Below are 24,884 nucleotides of genomic sequence, written 5' to 3'. Positions count from 1 at the left end.
GGGCTACTATGTTTTGATAAGCGCTCGCATGGTCTGGCTATTGGATGGAGATAGGTTATAGAGCAGATGATGATGGAGGGGACCTGATTTGCCTGGGGGCCGTGCGTGTTAGCACACATGTATCAGGAGCTGCATGAGGTAGCGTACCGTGGGAGAGGCTCGTTGGCAGTAGGAGTGACGCTACTGCACATTTGGGCATGGGAGCACTTACCGGTGAGTCGACCAGTGAGTCTTAGATTTCATGTTGTTGATCAACCTTATATGTTCATGTATAGTGGCATTATGAGTCAGCCCCACTTGGGGAAGTTAGAGTGGTGGCGGTGGGCATTGGGTGATCTTGATGCGGTGATTTGGAGACCTTATCTGGAGTGTGAGCCCTGGGAGGATGATGCGAAGGCCTTTCCATATGTATTTATGACCCAATTCTTGATTGGGCGGACATCCTATGATGTAGATAGGTAGGTGCCAGGCAGGGTTCTGAGGTAGTTTGGACAACAACAGGGACTACTGAGGGAATGAGAAGAGTACGCCAGAGTGGTGCGAGAGAGATATGCATGGGGACCAGTACTTCCATATGATCAGGCATTGGTGGAGTTCTGGACGCTTCAGGTGAGGCCATGGGATATATGACCGAAGGTGGTGGATGCTGGGGTGTCAGATGAGTATACACAGTATATGGCAGCTCATCCGATTCTGTGGATATCCGATCCAGCAGAGCTGATTCTTGCTTTTGAGGATGAGAGGGGACAGAGACGGAGGAGGGTAGGAGGTCAAGGACCGATAACAAGTGGAGGAGGGAGAGGAGATGGTGTAGGTGGAGGAGGAGACGGTGGAGGTGGGGGAGGAGGAGGAGGAGATGGTGGAGGTGGTGGAGGTGGCGGATTAGGTGGCTTAGGTGGTCGGGTCCAGCGGAGAGGGAGAGGCGGATTGCCACTGCGGATATTGTTGGTATTTTTTATGTTTATGTTGTGATTGTCATTGATGGACACACACTTTCATCAAGATCCTCTTTATATGTATGTGTTAGAGCACAACCAGTATTTGTTTCAACTGGTATGTTGCAAGTATGTTGTATTATAGTCATTAGACTATTGATGTTTTGCAGAGTGTGTTTATCGGTCTAAAGCGACATGTTGACCTTAAGTGGTATGAAGGATTAAAGCGGCATAACACATTTTTACTAGTCTTCATTTTTGACGAACCGGCAACCAGTATTTTGCATGAACTGGTAATACTCTGTGATGAGTTACCAATCGGCATTTTGTGATAAGTTATCAATCCACCAATTATTTGACGGTGCCGACACACTGGTAATGCTTCTTGTGTCTTGTTACTAAGTATGTCTAGATTCATTGAACCTAGGAAATTGAAATGTAATCCTATTGGATCAACATGAAATCAGATTCCTTTAAAAGGACATCATGTCTAGGGTTTTAGGTTGTTGCTGAAAGGGTTTATGTTGTGACTAGGGTTTAAGGTGGGTGAGGAGTTGAAAATAATATGAATGTGTAGTAGATTGAATTAATGTAGGAGTGCATTAAGAATGAGCTATCAAGGATCTAACTGAGCAGTCTGTGCTATTAGATAGATCAAACACTTGTTGATTACTCACATCTTTAACAAGTCTGTAGCCCTTAACCGGGTAGGCCCAAAAACCTTTTGTAAAATCCTCTAACAAGGTGGTTCACCTCTGTGAATCTAAAATCCTCTAGCAAGGTAGTCCTTGATCGGACTTATCTCCTAACAGAGACTGAGATTCCTAACAGGATCTATTCTAGTGAAGAACATTGTAAGACCTTAACTAGTCTGACCTTAACCGGTCTGGTTTATATTCTGCAGATAGTGACTTGTGAGTTCCATCTCACCGTGGTTTTTTCCATTTGGGTTTCCATGTCAAATATCTTGTGTTATGGTTGTATTTCTTTTGTGGGTGAATGCATTATTTGCATTTTGGTTTGCATGTGTCATAACCGATCTATCTGTTAAACTATTTTATCGGTTTATCTTTAGATTGTTTAAGTGTTTAAGTGCAAGGTTTTTTGGTATACTAATTCACCCCCACCTCTTAGTATTAATCAATTGGTATCAGAGCCTACCTTTCTATAAGTTTAACCACTTGGAAAGAGATATGGGGGAATACACCTTGAGGTAACTTACTTAACGACTCACTCAGTCTGAGCAAGCCTATGATGATCTTATGGTCAAATACAAGGCATCTCAAGCAAAAAGGAGAGAACATGCAGAAAAGTTGATGGAGCTATCTGAAAATAGTTCTGCAGATGAATCAGACATGGAAGCCCTAATTGCAGAAGTAAATAAGTTGAATGAATCAAACTCCAACCTGAGAAAGGAGTTGGAAGGGCTGACTATCTGGATGTGTCAAGAGCTTGAGAACCGGAGAAAAACTGAAGACCTAGTGAAAGAAAGAGATTGTGAGATCTCCAAGTTGAAACAAGAGATGAGTGCCCTAAATGCTCAACTCCATGCAAGCAAGGTGGAAAATGAAGACATGCAAGGAGAATTAAACACTGCCATATCTGAGAATGAAAATTTGTTGGAAGCAAATGCTGCTATTTCCAAAGAACTCTTTGAGTCAAAGGAAATACTTGCTAAGTTCAGCAAAAGTACTGTCAAGCTTGAGTCGGCTAGGCCAGTAAAGAATACCAATGGACTTGGTTTCTCTGGACATGAGGAAGGAGAATCCTCAGGAATAAATGCTGAAGCATCAAAGAAGAAACTGACATTCAAAGGTAAAGGTAAGCAAAAATTCAAACCTGTTTGCTTTAACTGTCTTAAAGAAGGACACACTACCAATGTATGTAGGAGCAAAGCCTACCATAATTTTCCTTACTTTATTAACAATGTACCTAGATCCAATAAGTTCAATGGTCATTGTTATGCATGCAACAAGTATGGGCATAAAGCATTTGAATGTAGGTCTGTCATGAATGACATTGGAAGATATCCTCAGAGGACCCAAGGAGTTGGTCCTGAACCTTTTGTGAACCAGAATCACAACCGGTTTAATGTCTTCAATCATCAGCCAAGAAGTGGTGACTATCAAGTGGCAACCAAATGGAGAGAAAATTGTATGATCTGTCATGGTCATGGTCACACTGCTGCAACATGCAGAAGGAAGAATGGAAACATGAACAATGGACCTTGGAGAGCACCTGGATTGGTTTGCTATCACTACAACAAACTGGGTCACATTGCAAGATTCCACAGAAGCAGAAAGAGTATATCTGATGATATACCGATCACTCAGGAAGGAGGAAATGATGTTGAAATAGTTCAAGTGGACATGAACAAAACCTAGAAGAGGAAACCAGTAATGTTGGAAGAGGAACTGGTTTCTGCACCTAGTGTGGAAATATCAGAACCGACAAACTAAGCTTCAAAAGGCTTAGGGGGAGCAAATGGAAAAATATTTTTGAACCCCTGGTTTAAACCGGCAAAAGACCTTAGCTGATATATGATACCCATCGCTTGGCAGAAGATCAAAAATGGTAAAAAGGAAAATTAGGGTTTATGCCCTAATGGAAGAGCATTAATGATGGTAGGTGAGGACTATGTTTAAAAGCATTTTTGAAATCATTTCTCACTATCAGTTTTCGAGCGAAGAAAAGATTTTCAAAGAGCAGAGCGACGAAAAGGCGATTTGAGCAGAGATTTGGAGAAATTGAGAAACCGCGAAGGAGATTCAAATTCAAATATCAAACAATCAAGTGGAGAACACAAAGCAGTAATTCAGCTACCGATGAAGTGAGGAGTAAAGGAGAATCGAAAAGCCCTAAATTCGAGTGTTTTGAAAGGTATTTCTCGAGTTCTTAAAATTTCTACAATGGCTTCCGCATCTCATACCGGTTCTAGTGCATCTATTGAGTCTAAAAGTTTTATTCAACGGAAGTCAAAGTATAATGCCCTATCACAAGTTTCGGCTGGAGTGATAGTAGAAGAGAGAATCTTAGATAATATTGATTGTAAACTCGAAGACCTAGGGTCTCTAGCTATCCATACCTAACTAGGTTTGTTTTGTGGACAAGATAAGATGATCAAACCGAAGTATAGTATTCTGGAGAAGAAGAAACACCATAATGTTGTTTACTTCTTGGAGGATGTCACGAAAGATCATTTAAGGATTATTCTAAGTAGGGTCCATGGTGACAAAATGTACTTGGAGAGGGTGCATGATATCACGCCGCAGACAATTCATGCAGTCACCGGTTTCTGCAATACAGGGGAATTACCAGCCCTAAGGAAAGTTAGCAAAACTGAGATGTCCAAGCTCACCGGTTCAGTGAGTGACTCACGGGGCGTGACTATAAATTCAATCAAGGATGATCTGGTTAAGTATGCCTACATGGTGATAGGCTACTGAACATTCTCAGCTAGTAGAATCAACTCTGTATCTACTGCAACAGTAAATGCCGCTTACCAAATGATAAAGGAGGATGCATCATTTGACCTATGCACCGGTATGTAGAGGCAACTCCTATTGAACCTGAAATCAATCAAACAAGATAATGCATTGAGGTTCAAGTTGATAACTCAACGATGAATGAATAGTACCAAACCGGTACTGAGAGGGGGGGGTGAATCAGTACAAACACAAATACAGTCCAAAACCGGTTTGACAACAAATACTCCAAATGGCTGTCAAACAGGGACACTGGTTGAAATAGAGTGTAACCGGTAAGACCCATAACAACTAAAACAATCATAAACCAGTCACTCACTAAGCTTTCCTCTTAGCTCAATACTATAGTACCATTACTCCCTCATGCATGATCAGGTAAACTATCATCAGATCTTCATAACAGTTAGTTCAATATGTTTTATAGACAGGCATAAAGCACATAGCCATCATATTCTCAATAGGTAATAACAAAGCATCACAAGATAAAAGCATCATACATGACACACATATTTTTCATGTGGAAACCCAACTGGGAAAAACCACGGTGGGGATGAATACTCACAAGCTGCTTTTGAACTCTTTAGAAGTCCGCTCTGTTAGGAGCCTTGTCCGGTTAAAGACATTACAATAGGTTATGCTAGGAACCGATCCTATTAGGGATCACCCGGTTAAGGGATGGCTACAATACTCGGTTAAGGGTTAAACCCAGTTAGGGTTAACTTGTTAGAGGATTTTAATAACTCAATAGCTAAAGGATCTCCAGAGCTCTATAGCTTCCCAGAACTCATTAACTTTGAGTTACCTCATTAAGGGATTTGAATCAAGCCGGTTAAAGCTACCCTGTTAGGGGATTTGTATCAAGCCGGTTAAGGCTACCCTGTTAAGGGATTTCACAACTATTGAAGTGGTTAAAGATCAATAGGAATTACAATGATATGGTAACAACACTCAATGCTAATGCAGATCCATTTTGGCTCATCTTCACCTTCTGCACATTCACTTTGCATGTATCTCTTCTCTCCTTTGGTTTGGCAAGAATCACGTATCACTTCCCTTGGATACACACACACAACTTTTGCCAAAAAATCTCAGAAAGAAACACAACATCGACCTTATAGGAAATAGACAAGTCGGTAGCAAAAACCCTAAACCCTAAACCCGTTAGGTTAAGCAATTCAAGCGGTTCAATCCTGACCGTTGAATCATACTGCATTAAATGCAACAATCTTGAATCGATCTCAAGACATTCTCCATCGTCCATTATGCACTAATTTCATGGTGGCTGATAACCCATCACGCATTATCACCGTTTGACAAACTTCACACATTCCCGAGGTAGATAGGAATAGTCTTCTTCATGCAAGATCCTTCGCGCGCACAAGGCTTACATGGCAACACGATCTGTTCTCTATTATACTGCTAACTTATCACACTAAGATCACCGATTGAGTCACACAGGCTTGAGGTACTCCAACCAGAAATCCTGAAGTGGAAACTACCTACCAATCGGTAGCCATACAATGCTTCCATGTGTCGGTTCCCATAACTGCATGCCGGTTCACCATGAGCAAATACACCTCTTCACTTTGGCATATATACCGGTTCACACATATGTTGGTTATCTCTTCTTACATGTCACATATGCCAGTTCATTTCATATCACATATTGACATCAATGACAACATACAATATCATTATGTCCTTATACCGGTTCACATAATGCCAACAATCTCCCCCTTTGGCATTGATGGCAATATACAAAGATATCTCTCCGCTTCACATCTTCTCCCCCATTTTCTACAGATATCTTTTCCACTTCACTCCTTCTCCCCCTTTGACAACAATGCCAAAGTGGATGCACAAGCATCCCTGTTCCATTACGCTGCTCCCCCTGAGGAGTAGCATCCTTCAACACATCAATCAACAAAAATTTGACTATGCAATACCTGACTGATGTGGAACAAATTTTTTTAGTTCACCTCCTGAAGGGGCAGTACCCCCAATTCACCTCTTAAATGCACAAATGTAGTCTTTGGGAGAGGCTTGGTGAATATGTTTGCTAACTGCTCCTTACTGGAAACATGTTCCAGTGCAATCTCTTTATTCTGAACCTTTTCCCTCAAGAAATGATACTTAAGCTCAAAATGCTTGGTTCTAGAATGTAAAACTAGATTCTTTGAAATATTGATAGCACTTGTGTTATCACAGAATATACTTACCGGTTCAGATACAGAGATTTTGAAGCCTTCTAGTACATGCTTCATCCAAATTGTCTGAGTGTAGTTCATGAAAGCTGCAACATACTCTGCTTCCATTGTAGACTGAGAGATACAACTCTGCTTTTTACTCATCCATGAGACCAGTCTACCACTGAGAAAGAATGCACCATCGTTGTGCTTTTTCGGTCATCCACATTACCTGCCCAATCAGCATCTGTGAGCACTTTCAGATTGAAATCATTGTTGTATGGGTACCACAATCCATAGTCAACTGTTCCCTTCAGATACCTAAGAATCCGCTTGACTACAACCAAGTGGGATTCTCTTGGACTTTTCTGGAACCTTGCAGTAATGCCAACTATATGTGCAATATCCGGTTTGCTATGCACTACATAATACAACTTACCAATCATTGATCGGTATTCCTTCTCATCAACCAGTGCAAAATCATCCTCTTTTGTGAATTTGCAATCGATCACCATCGGTGTACCAACTGGTTTGCTATCTTCCATGCCAAAGGTCTTCAACACCTCTTTGACATATTTGGACTAAGTGATAAAGATTCCATCTTTCATCTGTTGGATCTGTAGTCCAATGAAGAACTTAATCTCCCCTATGAGTGACATCTCAAACTCTTTCTTCATCTCATCAGCAAACTCATGACTCATCTTGTCATCTCCACCAAAGATAATGTCATCAACAAAAACCTCACAGATTAGGATCTGATCTCCTTCAAACTTCAAGTAGATATTGCTATCTTCACTTGTTCTCTCAAATCCAATCTTCACAAGATGGGAATGTAGGTGCTCATACCATGCCCTAGGTGCTTGCTTTAGACCATATAAGGCTTTATATAGCTTGCACACCATATCACTGTCTTCAGATAGGGAAAATCGATATGGTTGCTCTATATATACCTCCTCTTCAAGTACACCATTTAGGAATGCAGATTTTACATCCATTTGATATACTTTGAACCTTTTAAAAGCTGCATATGCAAGAAGCATATGAACTCCTTCCAATTTGGCTACATGAGCAAAGGTTTCTCCATAGTCTTCTCCTTCTTCTTGAGCATATCCTTTGCACACCAATCTGGCTTTATTCCTAATCACCGTGCCATCTCATTCAGCTTGTTTCTGAACACCCATTTGGTTCCAATGACATTTTTGTGCTCTGGTCTGGGTACCAAGGACCATGTACCATTTTTCTCTATCTGGTCAAGTTCCTCCTCCATTGCCTTGATCTAGTCTTCATCTTTATGAGCCTCTTTGAATGATTTAGGCTCAAAATCAGAGATCATACATGAGTTTTCTCTGATCTTTCTTCTTGTAAGGATTCCTGCATCCTTATCTCCTATGATTTGCTTGGGATCATTATTCAGCTTGACATACCGAGGAATGGTCTTGACTGGTTCTTCTTTCTTTTCCTCTTCATCCTCATCTTCATCAGTATCAGCATTCACCGGTTCAGGAACACTGTTACTGGTACTTGGTTGATTGACAATCGGTTCCTAGAAGGTTGCAACCGGTTCATTTACAACTTGCTCACTACCAGTTTCTTCATTTTTCTCAGAGGATTCATCAACTCTTACATTGACACTTTCCATAATTCTCTGAGTCCTATTGTTGTAACACTTGAGAGCTTTACTCTTGGTGGAATATCCTAGGAATATTCCCTCATCGCATTTAGCTTCAAATTTGCCCTAATGTTCATGCCTCTTGATGTAACATTTGCTGCCAAATACCCTAAAGTAGCTAACCACAGGTGTCTTACCAGTCCAATACTCATAAGGAGTTTTGTCCTTACCTTTCTTGATGAGTACCCGGTTCATAGTGTAGACTGCAATGCTCACCACTTCTCTCCAAAAGGTGTGAGCTACCTTTCCTTGAATCAACATGGTTCTAGCTGCTTCAACTACAGTCCGGTTATTCCTCTCTACTAGGCCATTCTGCTGTGGAGTCCAAGGGGTAGACAGTTGCCTTTTGATGCCAAATTCTTCACAATACTTGTTGAATTCACCGGAAGTGAATTCCCCTCCTTGATCAATTCTGAGACACTTGATCCTTTTATTGCTTTCCTTCTCCACTAATTCTCTAAAAGCTTTGAATTTCACAAAAGCTTCAAACTTGTCTTTCAAGAATGTGACCCACATCATTCTTGAGTAGTCATCAGTGAGAATCATGAAGTACCTATCACCTTGCACACTTCTAATTTTCATAGGACCACACAAATCAGTATGCACAAGATCAAACAAGTTGTCAGCAGTGAAAGATTTACCTTTAAAGGTTGAGGAAGACATTTTCCCCAATTGACACTCTCTGCACAAGGTATCATCCGATTTGCTTAGCACCGGCAACCCTCTAACTGCCTTGATCTTACTAGCCTTCAGAATGTTGTCAAAGTTTACATGGTAGAGTCTCCTATGCCATATCCAGCTATCATCAAGCTTAGCCATAAGGCATGTACTTATATTTGCATCCAGATGAAATAGGTTACCTTTGGTCTGCATGTTGGTGGCCACCAATTCACCATCTTTTCCTTTGATTCTGCAAACTCCATTCTTGAATTCCAGAGTGAGGCCACTATCATTTAGCTGGGCAACACTCAAAAGGTTGTGTCTGAGACCATCAACCCAGTACACATTATCAGCACTGCTCTTTCCATTTAGAGAGATGGACCCTCTACCTTTGACCATGCATGGTGCATCATTGCCAAAGTGAACCACACCACCATCATACTCCTCCAAGGATAGAAACTTGCTCCGGTCACCTGTCATATGGTGAGAACAGCCACTATCAATGATCCACTCATTGGAATGATCAAACTGGGAGACAAGAGCCTTCTTGTCTGCCACATCTTCCTTTACAACAACAAACACAATGTCTTTAGTCTCTTCATCTTTTGATTCCTCATCTGTGACACCTTCATCAACTGCCACAAAACAGTTTTTTCAGTTTCCTCCTTTGAATTTCCTGAACCTTTCTGGTTTGTCCTTGTTATTGCCATTAGGATAGTTTATAGCAATATGTCCTATCCGGTTACAAGAAAAGCATTTCAAAGGTAGCTTACCTTTGTATTTATCGGTTCCTTTAGGAAGATTTCTGGCAAGGAGAGCTTCAAATGCCATCAGAATCTCCTCATCATTGATTTCTCTGCTCTGACTAGGTTCCCCACTAGTGCTAGCCTCTTTTCCTTTTCTGGATGGTATAGCAGAGGCTTTAAATGCTAATTCAGTCTTTTGAACACTGCCATCAAAACTATTTAGCTCATAGGCTGTTAACTTGGCTATGATGGAGTCCAAGGATACTTTAGACTTGTCTATTGATCTCAGCTCTTGAATAGCAACAACCCTTATTGCATAGACCGACAACAGGGATCTTAGGACTTTGCTTACCATAGTGGAATCTTCTATTTACCACCTGCACTCTTGATTTCTCCAACAATTGTTTTGATTCTTATTCCATACTGCTGAATGGTCTCACCTTCAACCATCCGCATATCTTCAAACTTTCCTCTTAGGCTTTCTTCCTTAGCCTATTTTACATGTTCATCACCACCATAGATATTTTCAAGAGCATCCCATACCTCTTTGGGATTTACCTTGTCCCGAACATCAATAAACTCAACGTCTGATAGACTACTAATGAGGGCTTCCATGACTTGCCCATTTTCTTGTATTTCTCTCTTTTGGTCATTGGTGAGAGTACCAGTAGGGACAACATAGACATTCTCAACATAAATCCAGTGTTGAGCACCCATGCTTCTGATGAATATCTTCTTCCTATCTTTCCATATACCAAAATTGTTCCTATTAAACTTTGGACCTTCCCTCTTCATCATTTGACTGGGATCTTTACCTCAAGCGGTTAAGCTTACAACATAGAGGACCTAGAGTTCTCTGATACCAATTGATAACTCAATGATGAATGAATAATACCAAACCGGTACTGAGAGGGGGGGGGTGAATTAGTACAAACACAAATACTCCAAATGGCTGTCAAATAGGGACACTGGTTGAAACAGAGTGTAACACTGTAACTGGTAAGACCCAGAACAACTAAAACAATCATAAACCAGTCACTCACTAAGCTTTCCTCTTAGCTAAATACTATAGTACCATTACTCACTCATGCATGATCAGGTAAACTATCATTAGATATTCATAACAGTTAGTTCAATATGTTTTATAGACAGGCATAAAACACAGAACCATCATATGCTCAATAGGTAATAACAAAGCATCACAAAATAAAAGCATCACACATGACACACATATTTTTCACATGGAAACCCAACTGGGAAAAACCACAATGGGGATGAATACCCACAAGCTGCTTTTGAACTCTTTAGAAGTCTGCTCTGTTAGGAGCCTTGTCCGGTTAAAGACATTACAATAGGTTTTGCTAGGAACTGATCCTGTTAGGGATCACCTAGTTAAGGGATGGCTACAATACTCGGTTAGGGTTACCTTGTTAGAGGATTTCAAGAACTCAATAGCTAAAGGATCTCTAGAGCTCTATAGCTTCCCAAAACTCATTAACTTCGAGTTACCCTGTTAAGGGATTTCAATCAAGCCGGTTAAAGCTACCCTGTTAGGGGATTTGTATCAAGCCGGTTAAGGCTACCCTGTTAAGGGATTTCATAACTGTTGAAGTGGTTAAAGATCAACAAGAATTACAATGATCTGGTAATAGCACTCAATGCTAATACAAATCCGTTTTGGCTCATCTTCACCTTCTGCACATTCACTTTGTAGGTATCTCTTTTCTCCTTTGGTCTAGCAAGAATCACGTATCACTTCCCTTGGATACACACACACAACTTTTGCCAACAAATCTTAGAAAGAAACACAACATCGACCTTATAGGAAACAGATAGGTTGGTAGCAAAAACCCTGAACCCTAAACTTGTTAGGTTAAGTAATCCAAGTGGTTCAATCCTGACCGTTGAATCATACTGCATTAAATGCAACAATCTTGAATTGATCTCAAGACATTCTCCATCATCCATTATGCACCAATTTCATGTTGGCTAATAACCCATCACGCGTTATCACTATTTGACAAACTTCGCACATTCCCAAGGTAGATAGGAATAGCTTTCTTCATGCAAGATCCTTCACGTGCATAGGGCTTACGTGGCAACATGATTTGTTCTCCATTATACTACTAACTCATCACACTAAGATCACTGATTAAGTCACATAGGCTTGAGGTACTCCAACCAGAAATCCTGAAGTGGAAACTACCTACCAACCGGTAGCCATACAGTGCTTCCATGTGCCGGTTCCCATAACTGTATGCCGGTTCACCGTGAACAAATACACCGCTTCACTTTGGCATATATACCGGTTCACACATATGCTGGTTCTCTCTTCTTACATATCACATATGCCAGTTCACTTCATATCACATATTGACATCAATGGCAACATACAATATCATTATGTCCTTATACCAGTTCACATAATGCCAACACAAGTTTGGACAACTATTGGTTGGGTTGTTCTTTTACTTTCAAGGATACTTCCCAGGAGTAGGAGACGTTCAGTGGTCTGGTGACCAACCGGTAACCAAGCAAATCAAGGAAAGAATTGAAGCACTTGGAACTGGTTACCCTGATATTCTAAACAAGTATTTTGATGAGTTCAGAAGGAAGATGAGCCAAATAGTGAGGATATCAGGAGACATCGTCAAGAAATATGAAGACAATATCTACTTCACCATCCAAGTAGACAAATGTATAATGGAGGCTGTTGAGCCTAGAATGGAAGAAGTGGAGCCAGTGGGCTATGAGGTGATGCACGACATGTTGGAAGGGTATGTCTCTACCCTTATTACCTTACCACTTGATCCTAAGGCGAAGAGAACTGACACCTACCTGGTGAGGATAGCACCGATTGAGGAACCACCAACAGTGAAAGAGAAAGGACCGACAGTGAAGAAGGCAAAGGCAGTGCCTACAGCATCAGCACCGGTTACTACTGCAACTCCAGAAGTGACCAAGCGGTCACCAACTAAGAAGAAACCAAAAGCTGCACTGGCTAAAGTGTTCCAGAGAAAGAGGAAGACGAGAAGCAACTCTCCGAACTCAGAAGAAACTGTGTCTGAGGAGCAGCCCAAAAAGGTGAGACAGATAAGAAAGAAGACACAGAGTGAATCGACATCTTCAGCACTGGTAAATATAGATATATCCTCCTATAAACCTTTGACACATTGTTAAAGAACAATAAAGAATATTAGGAGAAAAGTGTTAAATGATTTCCTTGAGTGTTTCGATGACTTCAATGAGGATGAAAAGGAAGCGGTTGAAAAGGAAATAATTCAGTATCTGTGTAGTAATGATCGGTCGCCCTCAGAGATTAAGTCTCAGACACCAGATTCTTTATATATGTCATTAGATAATATATGGTGCATTGCCATAGAGAAAGAACAAGAAATTAGAGAGAAGGTTTTTGCACAATACTTTCCCGACCTGTCAAATTCTGAATTATATGATGTTATTGATCTAAATAAAGGACTCTTCTTCACTAGAAAAAGAAGACTCTAGTTGTTAGAAGGTAGAGTTGCTAATGTCAAAAAGGACACCCATCTGTTTATGCAAATTGTTGTCTAGACTCACAAAGCACGTTTGGCCAATCGGCAAGCAGAAGAAGAACCGGTTATATCCAAACCGGATGAAGCATTTGATGATGAAGGAAATTTGGTTGTAGAACCAATCGACACTATTGATGTCGATGCCTTGGATGTAGAAGATGTCACTCAGGACATACTTTCTAAGGGAACGGGATAGGAGCATCAGGCCGAATAGGGCAATGAGCAAGCTGAGGACAAACAAGTGGCTAGGGAATAGGCAGAGAAGAAGAAGAGGGATGAAGATGAGGAAAAGCGGAAAGAGGAAGAGAAGAGAAAAGAGGAAGAGGAGAAAAGAAAAGGTGAAGAGAAGAAGAGGCAAGAAGATGAGAGGAAAAAGAAAGAAGAGGATAAAGAAGAGAAGAAGCAGAAGGTAGAGGAAAAGAAGAAGGAAGAGGAAGATAAAGAAGAGGAAAAGCGGAAGGAAGAAGAAAAGAAAAAGAAGAGGAAGAGAAAGAAGAGGAGAAGAGGAAGGAAGCTGAGAGGAAGAAGAAGGAAGAGGAAGACAAGGAACAGGAAAAAAAGAAGGAAGCAGAGAAAAAGAAGAAGGAATAAGAATATAAGGAAGTGGAGAAAAGGAGAGAAGCAGAGAAAAAGAAAGCGGAAAAGGATAAGACAGGAGAAGCGGAGAAGAGCACATAGATAGAGTCTCCGAAGGCAACCAGGAGTCAAGCCAAACCGACTGATATCACCATTCCTATCGAACTCCAGTCTGCAAGTGAATTAGAGCTAATGTAGAGCATCAAGGTAGCTCAAGAGCACCTTGAAAAAATTCGACAGAAGAAGGAGCAGGATGTAATCCAAGCTGTTGTGGATACGCTTACCGGTTTGATACCCGGTACAAATCTTCCAAACACCGATTCTTCATTAGCTAGACTAAAGCTCCTATGCACAGTAGTAGATGATCAAGTGCAGAGTCTTGAAGAGGTAGCAGAGGCTAATGTTAAGAAGAGCATCAAAAGGCTCTTAATATAGCTCTGGTGAAAAAGTTGAATGAGCTCCAGTCTGAACTAAAGAAAGAACAAAAGGATATAAGGGACGCTCTAGATGAGGGGAATATGCTACTCAGCAAAATCTGTCAACCCCATCTATTCTATGATGATTTGCTAGCTCAGAAGCAAAAACTTGAATAGGACTTGTAGTCCTACTTGAGCACATTCAAGCTGCCCTATGATTCTTTCACAACTTATGGGCAAATCATTCACCGGTTTCATATCCAGTCAACCAAAATGGAGCAAGAAATCAACACACGGTCTAGAGATTTGAAGGAACTTCAACTAGTTTTACTTCCACATCTACAAATTCTTTAGAAGTGTTATCTGAACTTGGATGCCTTGACAGTTACACAGGACATGAGCATAGTTGATGCCATGGAAGAACAGGTCTCCCAGATGCAAACAGAGAAAAAAGTGGCCACCTCCCTACTTGAGTCTTGGTCTCTATCAATGAAGAAATTCTTGCAGGACTATAAATTTGTTTTTGACAAGTACTACTCCTTATTGTCATAAACTTTTATTTTAATATCAAATGGAAATAGGGTTGTTCAGTGGTACTTTGTCATTGTTGGAAAAGGGGGAGAAGTACTCTATTTTGGAGAAGTATAGGGGAGAAGTATCTGGTTTTAAAATTTTGCTATATGATTTGATATATGCACTGATATCTCAATGTTTATGCCCTGTATGCAAAATTGTTATTCATTGTATTGTTAAAGGGATAGTGTATATGCTTAGGGGGAGCAATTTTGCTAATGGCATGTTTTTGTTGTAAAACACTTAGATGCCAAAATTTTATTTTCCTAAGTGTTGCCATCAATGCCAAAGGGGGAGATTGTTGGCATTTTTGATGTTTATGTTGTGATTGTCACTGATGGTCACACACTTGCATCAAGATCCTCTTTATATGTATGAGTTAGAGCACAACCGGTATTTGTTTCAATTGGTATGTTGCAAGTATGTTGTATTATAGTCATTAGACTATTGATGTTTTGCAGAGTGTGTTTACCAGTCTAAAGTGGGATGTTGACCTCAAGCGGTATGAGGGATTAAAGCGGCATAACACATTTTTACCAATCTTCATTTTTGACAAACCGGCAACCGGTATTTTGCATGAACCGGTAATACTCTATGATGAGTTACCAACCGGCATTTTGTGATAAGTTATCAATCCATCGATTATTTGACGGTGCCGACACACTGGCGGTGCTTCTTGTGTTGTGTTATTGAGTATGTCTAGATTCATTGAACCTAGGAAATTGAAATGTAATCCTATTGGACCAACATGAAATCAAATTCCTTTAAAAGGACATCATGTCTAGGGTTTTAGGTTGTTGCTGAAAGGGTTTATGTTGTGACTAGGGTTTAAGGTGGTTGAGGAGTTGAAAAGAATATGAATGTGTAGAAGACTGAAGTAATGCAAGAGTGCATTAAGAATGAGCTATCAAGGATCTAACTAAGCAGTTTGTGCTATTAGATAGATCAAACAACTGTTGATTACTCACATCTTTGACAAGTCTGTAGCCCTTAACCGGGTAGGCCCAAAAGCCTTTTGTAAAATCCTTTAACAAGGTGGTTCACCTTTGTGAATCTAAAATCCTCTAGCAAGGTAGTCCTTGATTGGACTTATCTCCTAACAGAGATTGAGATTCCTAACATGATCTATTCTAGTGAAGAACATTGTAAGACCTTAACCGGTCTGACCTTAACCAGTCTGGTTTCTATTCAGCAGATAGTGACTTGTGAGTTCCATCTCACCGTGGTTTTTCCCATTTGGGTTTCCACATCAAATATCTTGTGTTATGGTTGTATTGCTTTTGTGGGTGAATGTGTTATTTGCATTTTGGTTTGCATGTGTGATAACTAGTCTGTCTGTTAAAACTGTTTTACTGGTTTATCTTTAGACTGCTTAAGTGTTTAAGTGCAAGATTTTTTGGTATACTAATTCACCCCCCTCCTCTTAGTATTCAATAGATATCTCAGGGCCCGTTGGTGCCAGGCAAAGTCAGATTAGGTGGCCGAGGCATGGAGAGGGAGATACCAATGGATAGAGGGGAGGGAGCAACCGGAGAGGCACCTATGGAGATAGGGGAGGGAGCAACTGGAGAGGGAGCTACAGGTGAGACACCTATGGATATAGGAGAGGGAGCGACTGGAGATATTTGGGAGTGGCTGATAGTACTTTTGTAGTCTCGACTTATGGCAGCTGAGACACGGGCAGAGGATTTGGAGGCAGAGGTTGTAGCTAGAGATGTGTAGGTGGAGGATTTGGAGGTGAAGGTTGTAGCTAGGGATGTGCAGCTATTTGCATGAGAGTTAGAGCTGACTACAGTGCTGCGGGAGAGAGATCAGGTCATGGACAGGTTGAGCCAGTTGCAGGCGAGAGTGAGGGTTTTGGAGGGAGCACAGGGACAGGGGCCATTTATAGAGGCATTGGCAAGGGAGGTACGAAGAGCATGTGAGGAGGTGGCTTATTGGCAGGGCCTATATGAGCAGGTGGTACCATCTAGTCAGCGGGCACTGAGCTATTCACAAATGCGGCATGCCAGATCAAAGCGGTCACAGAGGATGCAGAGGAGTGGGGGTGTGATGGGTCCTCTACGAAGGGATAGATCAGGGGATGCAGGAGCTAGTGGGGGTTTGATGGGTCCTCCACGGGGAGATAGATCAGGTGGTATAGGGACTAGTCCTGGAGTAGGTGGTGATGGTGGTGCAACATCTGGTCAGAGCGGCATTTGAGAGAGCATTTTGCATATATGTATTTATATTGTTATTTGGGACTATGTCTTGGATGGCTCGTGGTAGCTGATTTTGTAGACTGCATTGTACTCTGATATATATGAGGAGATCCCATATTTTGATGATATGTATTTGATATGTATGGATGTTATGCAGGATGGTGATTTTATGAGTTTATGCTTAGATGGATATGTGTATATGTATGCATTTATGAGGTGATTCCTATATGCATGTTTTTATGATGATTTATGATGATTTATGATGTTGGATACTGACATATGAATGCAAGTTTATACATGTGTGTATGTTTTGTTTGATGTAATGCTTTATGTATGTAATGCCATGATGATGATGTATGCTTACGATGATTTATGAACAAGATTTTATGGGCTTTTCATATTTGGTATAATGATGAGATAATGATATGTAATGATGAATGCAATGTTTTGAATGAATGATTATATGTATTTAAATGCATCTAGATGTTTTTAGATGAATGAAATATGGATAAACAAATGTAAAGTACAAATGTTTATATGATGATGTCTAAATGAATTCGTACGTGAAATTGATATATAAAATGGTATGAACCAATGCTTGGAGACAAATGGTTTTATGATTCTAAATGCCTAAATATGATTAAGTAAAAATGATAAGGTGATGATAATGCAACTTATGGTTTAATAACTGCACCTTAATGCAATTAAAAATGATAATGAATGCAATGTAAATGAATCCTAGAATGAGCATAATAAGACACTTAATAATGGATGAATGAATGCACTTTTTAACTAATGAATAGATAAAGAAATGGGTGCAATGATAAATGATAAAGGATAATAAAGGATGATGAAATGATAATTGATAACTAACACTAAATGAATGCATAGTAAATGGTTAATACAATCAGGTATAATTGATTTATATGAATGAATCTAAATATCTCGATTATGCAATGATGAGATGATATAAATTTGTAATAAATGACAAGCAACTAAAATGATACAAAATGTACTTGATGCAAAATGCAACTAAATGTAATGATGATGATATGACCATGATGAATGCAAGGTATTTTAGACTTTGCATGATGCATTGATGATGTATCAGAGTACTCGGTCACGATTGTATCCAAGACCAACTTAATTTGCACATAGCTGCTCATTTTAACTTTGTTCACATTTGCAGACAAATCCTACATATGAATGAGTGAATGGATGGGTGATATGCAACAGAATGCAATATATATATATATATATATATATAGGTGGGATGAAATGATGATCCATAGTGCTCTATTTTTCATCATCGAGCTTTAACATGTTGGAAGAAAATACACGCATCTTGACATAATGATTCAAGATGACCTGAGTATTCCTTCCATGAATTTTGATATAGCAAGTTAATACAAACAATTTGATATAATGGGTCAAGTTGACTAGAGTATTGCTTGCGGAACAAACAAGGATCATCTTCGTTCATGCATGACTTGGATCGTCCTCGATCTTGAGCTGATCATATCTCGAGACAAGTTCATACCTTAATAAGAGACAAAAACCTTTATCCAAATTGGATGAGGTAGGAAGAACTAAAGAAGGAGCATTGTTCTTGCAAACAAAACAGTATATACATAAAGAATAAAGAATTTGGATCCTTGGTAATGGTTCATGCTCATATGGTTGAGGTATACACTGTAGTCAGCAAGCCGTAGTGATCTATGGCTGCATTTTGCATAAGGTTATGTAGCTTAGTGAACTTCCCACGTAGACACCATTAGTACATGCCCCAGTACTTCATCGAAACAATCTGCAGAAGATACACAAACAATGTTGTAGGAACTTGATATATATAAATGAATGAATTACTCACAAATCAACAAAGTATTTGATAGTTTAACACATAATTTTCTTGTCAAAGAAAACGTCATTTTGTCTTTGTTTTGCTAAGGAAGGATGCATCCTTGTTGAAGACAATTTTGAGTGTTGATGTTGATTGTTTGGTCAATTTTGGAGAAGTGATCATCGTGCGAGTATTTTTTTTTCAATGTTTGTTTGGTATTTGCTTGGATGAGTATGTACAATGTTTTGCCATGTTTTTTTGTTTGATTTTTGATGTTTTCTGATGTTTTTGGGATTTTTGAGAGATATTTTTCCAATGTTTTTGGTATTTTTGCGAGATAGTTTTGAATGAAGAACTTAATGAATCAGGAAACAATGTAGAATTCGCTTCCATTAATAGGTTAAGGGAATTGCCCCTAATTTTGACATGACTATGAGAAAGTGGGACGCAAGACACATGAAGTCATTTTCTTGATTGCAGATCAATAACAAGCCATGGTGTTGGACTGATGGATGTGTGTATGTAATGAATGTGATCGCAACAAGCTTGAAAGACAATGGAGCCATAGCCTTTACGAGTGGCACCTGTTTGCTAGGTTTTCACCATCGTACTTACCCAAGGTACCACCAGAGTGGTTGTTCACTATTTGGATGCATGATTTTTCTTTACTTTTTGGATGTTTTTGTATTTTCTTCTAGACATTTATCTAAATGTTTTTGGATTGATTTTCTGGTATGTAGGGGAGCCTGATGCTTTGTGCAGCTTATGTATAAAACTATTTGAGGTGCATGTTGTTGATTAGATCTGCTAGTGGTTCTCTTTCTGAAGTAGCCAACTGATATGCCCTAGACCCAAATACAGCAGTGATAATATATGGACCAAGCCAATTTGATTCAAACTTTCCTTGATGTTCTCAGTTGGGTTGGTTACGAGGATTTTCTCGAAGAACAAGATCACCTACCTTGAATGTATGAGGTCTAACTCGATGATTATAGCTTTTGCTCATGCGCTACTGATAGGCCTTGAGGTGATTGTATGCAGCTTGTCATTTTTCATCAAGTAGCTCTAAGTCTTGGAGACGGGATACTATGTATGCTTCATCATCGATGAGATTGTGCAAGGAAACCCATAGTGATGGTATCTTGACCTCAATAGGTAAAATAGCTTCTACACCATATACCAATGAGTAGGGAGTTGCGCTTGTAGGGGTTTGAATGCCAGTTCGATACACCCATAGTGCTGGATTCAATCGAACATGCCAATCACAACTGGCATCATTGACTATCTTCTTTAGGATCCTCAATATGTTCTTATTCGATGCTTTGTCTTGACCATTGCCTTGTGGGTAATAGGGAGTGGAAAAGCGGTGTTGGATGTGAAATTTCTCATAGAGTTCATGGACATCTTAATTTTTGAAAGGAAGACCGTTATCTGTGATGATGGACATAGGTACACCATACCGACAGATGATGTAATTGAGGATGAATGAGGCGATCTACTTGTTGGTGACTTGCGTAAGTGGAACAACTTCGATCCACTTTGTGAAATATTTAGTGGCGGTAATAATGAATTTGTGGCTGTTGGATGAAGATGGATGGATTTTACCCACAAGGTCAAGTCCCCATTGACAAAAAGGCCATGGTGTTGTGATTGGTTGCAATTCTTGTGCCGGTGCATGTATCAGGTCTCCATGAACTTGGCATTTCTTGCACTTTCTAACAAAGTAGTAGGAGTCTTTTTCCATAGATGGCCAGTAGTATCTAGTGCATAGGAGTTTATTGGCGAGTGATGGGCCGCTTGCATGGGTCCCACAAATTCCTTCATGTACCTCTTCCAAGGCCTTTGTTATCTCATCTTATTCCAGACATCGAAGGAGAGTACCATCAAGATTACGTCGGTATAGGGTTTCAGCAATAATGGTATATCTAGCGGTTTGGTGAATGAAGGTTTTACATTGGTTAGGAGGAAGTGTGTGATCATGGAGGTAGGTGTAGAACTCACTGTACCATGGGGATTCAGAACCGATAAGGTGACATATCATCTTGGATTTGGGGATATCATAAACAAGAATCCAAAGCTGTTCTACCAAGAACTCATAGTGTGTTGAATTCTATGGAAGATCTAGGAGAGATGCGATGGTAGCCATAGCATCAGCAGCTCGATTCTGATCTCTTAGTATCTGCTCAAAGGTGATAGTAGTAAATGATGCCTTTAATTTGTCCACCATTTGCTTGTATGGCATGAGCTTGTCATCCTTGGTCTGATATTCATCTGTTGCTTGTCGAATGACCAGTTGGGAGTCACCATATACTTGTAGCTCTTGTAATTTCCATTGTACGACCAACCTAAGTCCTGTGATCAAGGCCTCATACTCTGCTATGTTATTTGTGCATGGAAATGTGAGCTTGTAAGACTTTGAGATGTTGTCACCTTGAGGTGTGATAAATAGAATGCTTGCCCCCGAGCCATGCCTTGTGTACGAACCATCAAAGTATAGTTTCCATAGTTGTGCTGTTGTGATCATGAATATCTCTTCATCTAGAAAATTGGAAATGAGGGGATGATCGCCTATGAGTGGTGCCTAGGCCAACTAATCTGCAATGACTTGTCCTTTAATAGCCTTACGGTCCACATACTCAATGTCAAATTCACTAAGAATCATCACCCATTTGGCCAAGCCGCCTGTCAATGCTTCTTTGCTGAGTAAGTATTTGAGTGGATCAATTTTTGCAATGAGCTGTACTTTGTGTGTCAACAGATAGTGCCTCAATTTAGTGGCTGCCAAGATTACTGCTAGGCAAGCTCGCTCAATAGGTGTGTAATTGAGTTCATAGCCAACCAGTGTGCGAGAGATGTAGTAAACAGCACACTCTTTCCCTTCTGCATTATGTTTTACCAATAGTACACCCAATGCTATACTTGTTGCTGAGATATAGAGTAACAGGGGTCTGCTTGGATCTGGTGGGATCAACAATGGTGTATTCATGAGATAGTCTTTAAGTATTTGGAATGCTTGCTAGCATCTGGTATCCCACTGAAAGCAGATGTTCTTGTGTAGCAGGTGTGTGAATGGGTGACACTTATCTACCAGTTGTGCAATGAATCTTCGGATGGATTGTAGCCGTCCTTGTAATGTCCTTAGCTGACTGATGTTCTTTGGTGGTGGCATGTCCATGATTACTTTGACCTTTGCTGGAGACAATGTATCCAAGAAGTTTCCCTGAGGTTACTCCAAAGACATATTTCTTTGGGTTGAGTCGAACATGATATTGTTCTAGTCTATCAAAGATTTTATCTAATATGTCGAGATGACCTTCTCTGGTGAGTGATTTTTCTAGTAAGTCATCAACATAATCTTCCATCATAGTATGCGTCATGTCATGGAAGATTGTGGTCATTGTTTGTTGATAGGCCGCTCCTGCATTCTTGAGACTGAAAGGCATTACATTCCAGCAGTATGTGCCCCATGGACATGTGAATGCTATCTTATGTTGATCCTCTAGTGCGATCTTTATCTGATTGTATCCGAAAAAACCATCCATGAGTGAAAGCATGGCGTGTTCTGCTGTTAGGTCTACTATGATGTTGATGTTTGGTAGGGGAAAGTCTTCCTTAGGACATGCCTTATTTAGATCTCTGAAGTCAGTACAAATACGGATGCCCCTATTTGGTTTGCCGATAGGAACAATATTGGATATCCAGTCTGCATAATCAATTGGTATAATGAAACCAACATCTAGGAGTTTCTTGAGTTCTGCTTTGACTAGTACTACAATCTGAGGATGCATCTTACGAAGCTTCTACTTGACAGGTTTGGCTCCTTCTGCTACGGTGAGGTGAAGCATGACTAGATCAGGATCAAGCCCAGGCATGTCGGCATATGACCATGCAAAGTTGATCTGATGCTTTTGAAAGAACTCTACAAATTTAGGTCGTTCCTATGGAGTTAGAAGAGATGCCAGGTGTATGTGGTAAGGATTTTTAGGAGTCCCCACATTGTATTCTTTTGTTTCCTTGATATGAATCATTGATCATTCCCATTGTGTGCTACAAGGAAGGATGTCAAACCTTTCATCGTCAGACACCTTAGAGAGGTTTTCACCGTTGGATATGCTCTTTCTTTTACTTTTGTTGGATCAAATAGTGCCACGGTGTGGTTTTCACTAGAAGATCCATGTTTTATTTTTATATTTTTGTAGCTGAAAGGTTTGGCATCCGCCCCAAAGTATGTTGCACTATTAAGTTCTATGGTGAATCCAGCTTTGTGATCCCTGCTTGGTATGTTATCTTGTAGTTCCAAAAAGTCAATGATTGCCTCATTGTTTTGGAAAAGGTCAAGACATGGGGGATTAGGTTGGTTCCATTCAATGAGTTTAGGATGGATAATGGGCATTAATTCATCGATTAGGTTAAGTTCGTTAGATGTTTCAGTGAGGGTTAAGATGTTATGGTGAAGGTCGCTGATGGTACTTTCCCTGTCAGAATCAGGTGTAGGATGTGACGTAGGGTCTGTGGAAGAAGTTTCCAGTTTAGGAACCTAAGAGGTCTTTATCTGTGCTTCTCCATAAATAGGGATGTCTTTGCAAGGGGGAGGTAGTGATGTGTCTTCCTCATCTGAAGCATTAAGATGGACGGAATCAAATTCCCATTCATTAGAGTCAGTCTTTGAATCACTTTCCAGCATCCAATTACTATACCATACTGGGATGTCCTTTGTGTTAAACACTGCAGGTGTGATCGGTTGATGTACCTTTGTAGATGAAATGATCAGAGCTATAGGAAGGATTATGGGGATCAATGAATCTGATACGGGAGTATCGGTAGTGTTGACTTTGCTGCTTCTGCTAGAACTATTGGTGTCATAGATACTGCTATGGGTTTTGATATAGTCACTACTACTAATGGTGCTATTGATGTTATTGCTGCTGCTAATGGGATTGTTGGTTTGATTGGTGGGATGATTGGCATTGTAGATGGTTGTGTTGGGATTTTGAGCCTTGGTGGGGGAGTTGCGATGGTGTTTGATGCTGCTTTGATAATAAAAGATGTCCTCTTTGCAATAGGCTGACATAGTAGTTTGCTGGGTTTTCCTTTGAATTCAAGTTTAGGAAAGATCTCCTTTTCAAAGCCTAGGCTTGTATTATCCTTGGGCTTTAATTCCGACAGTAGTGGTTAATGTCTTCCTTGTTTGCAAGGTCCCAAAGCACTCTAACCATCATAACCCATTCTTTGCATAATGAGGAGGCCTTTGCCATACTGATTTGTGGGAAGTGTAGCTTGCGACATATCAGTGGTAATGGGATCTTTATAGATCCATTCCACTAAGTCCTCATCTTTGGTTTCTTCTTCTTGACTCTTACCAAGGATGAAAGGCATCAAAGCACATGCTGGCGTGATCAGTGGTTGCTGAAGTAACTGCTACGATTTGCCATATGTTCTAGGAGAAGTGGGCATTTGTCCCACACAAAAGAGTTGACTCAAATTGTATTCCCCATGACCTTCCTCTGCTATTTTCATCTTAAGCTTTTCTTGCTTGGGTATAGTGGTGTTTGAACTGGCAAGAGAGGCTGGACTTATGTATGAGGTGGAGGAGATGGCTTCTCTATTGTTAGGAACGGTAATCTCTAGTTGATTACTGATGTTATGACAATATGCAAAGGGATTTGCATCACCCAAGATTGTGATCTCTACACCGTTATGAGGGAATTTGATACATTGATGGTAGGTAGGTGGAATAGCTTGCATGGCATGTATCCAAGGTCTTCCTAACAATAGATTGTATGGCAGAGGAAGATCCAAAACTTGACAGATGATGTGCTTCACCATAGGGCCCACTCAGATTGGTAGTACCACCGCTCCTTTAGATGAATGCTCTACATCGTCATAGGCTTTGATTGTGATCTTCTTGCGAGGATCCACTGATTATATTGCATATCCCAAAGCTGTGACTTACTGTAGTGTACAAATATTTAGGCTGACCCCATTATCGATCAAGACTCGCTTGATCCTATGTTGGTTGATAAATCCTTCAATGTGTAGGGAA

The sequence above is a fragment of the Cryptomeria japonica genome, chromosome 6 (genome assembly GCF_030272615.1).
Source record: "Cryptomeria japonica chromosome 6, Sugi_1.0, whole genome shotgun sequence".
In the NCBI taxonomy this organism is placed as follows: Eukaryota; Viridiplantae; Streptophyta; class Pinopsida; order Cupressales; family Cupressaceae; genus Cryptomeria; species Cryptomeria japonica.
This window is presented reverse-complemented; position numbering follows the sequence as displayed.